Source organism: Bidens hawaiensis, unplaced genomic scaffold, assembly GCF_021521415.1.
Source record: "Bidens hawaiensis isolate Kalapana, Puna unplaced genomic scaffold, B.hawaiensis_p1.1 tig00010780_1, whole genome shotgun sequence".
Taxonomy (NCBI): domain Eukaryota; kingdom Viridiplantae; phylum Streptophyta; class Magnoliopsida; order Asterales; family Asteraceae; genus Bidens; species Bidens hawaiensis.
Window position 1 is genome coordinate 201,085 of NW_027491828.1, and position 1,293 is coordinate 202,377.

General features: G+C 35.3%; 1 non-coding gene across 1 annotated transcript; it reads right to left on the reverse strand.

Moving 5' to 3' along the window:
* Nucleotides 1-217: 217 nt before the first annotated feature.
* Nucleotides 218-297, reverse strand: TRNAL-UAG (transfer RNA leucine (anticodon UAG)). The gene has a single exon. It is a non-coding gene; the product is annotated as a tRNA-Leu (tRNA).
* Between the last annotated feature and the right edge of the window lie 996 nt (nucleotides 298-1,293).

Consider the following 1,293-nt stretch of genomic DNA (forward strand, 5'->3'; position numbering starts at 1 on the left):
CTTTAACCCATCTAACCGCTTCTACTCAAGACTAATTCTTTTCGTTTGACCCATAAACACTACCCATACATCCCATTAAAAAACAAATAAATCACTAATGATATGATCAATGATAAATAGCATCTAAAGGAAAAATAAGACTGCAAACTAGAAATTGCATGAAAAAATAAGACTGCAAACTAGAAATTGCATGAAAAACATATTTAAAAAATAATTTTGACAGCTGTGGGGTTTGAACCCACGCCCTTTCGGACCAAAGCCTAAATCTGACGCCTTAGACCACTCGGCCAAACTGTCTTGATGTTAGACAATGGTTAACATTATCCTAATTATCTATTCTCTCATATAACCTGTTATAGAAATATATTAATTGTTCAATTTGTCTCTCTTAATGGTTAAAAATAAAAATTACCTTTTGTTGATGATGGAGAAGTGAACTTGTAACAAAGAAGCCTTTTTTCTTTTATACCAAAACTTAAATATAATATTAACACTAACCAATTAATAAAACTTTGTAACTTTTTTTAAATGTAGCATTTCTCTAACATATATAGACACTAAATGTATAGACAGACAAAACTACAACCGCAAGCAAAAACAACACAAAGCTGCATATGCATAACCGATTAGTCATTAGCGGGTGGGTGATTCTTCAAAACATTACTACATATAACTTCATTAACCCCAACCGAGAAAAACTATGCCTCTTACGATAATACTACTACTTCTACTATAGTTAAAACACCTATATGTTTTCTTTCCTCTTTTCTTTTTCTGTTTTCGTTGTGCTCGGTTTAGAACTCTTGGGTGTTGAAATCCAGTCTTGACGGATAGTACTACAGGCCATGAAGACCGGGCATTTTTTGGCAAATTTTTCATCACTATAAGATGGAAGAAACCAATATCTTGGTACTGTGACTACTGTCCCAAACACTTGAAATTTTCACCAAATTTTTAGCTAAAACAAACAAAATGAATTAAACTAACATAACATTAAAAAGAAATGTTTTGATCATTGACCAAATATGTGAAATAAGGTTCAATAATGTCAAATTTACCTGTTCAAAGTTCCTCTTGCGACCGAGATCATAACGCCATCTTGCAGTAGTCTTCTCCTCATATTAATACATTGGTTACTGAAGAGGTAGGTTCCAGCAGAGCCCAGTTGGACCCGCAAGACTCACCTTGAACAGGGACGTCTGCGCAATGACCAACTGCTCCAGCAGGACCCACCATGCTCAAAGAACCTTACGCGCAGTACGCCAGCTGTACCCGCAGGGAAAGCCTCCCAAT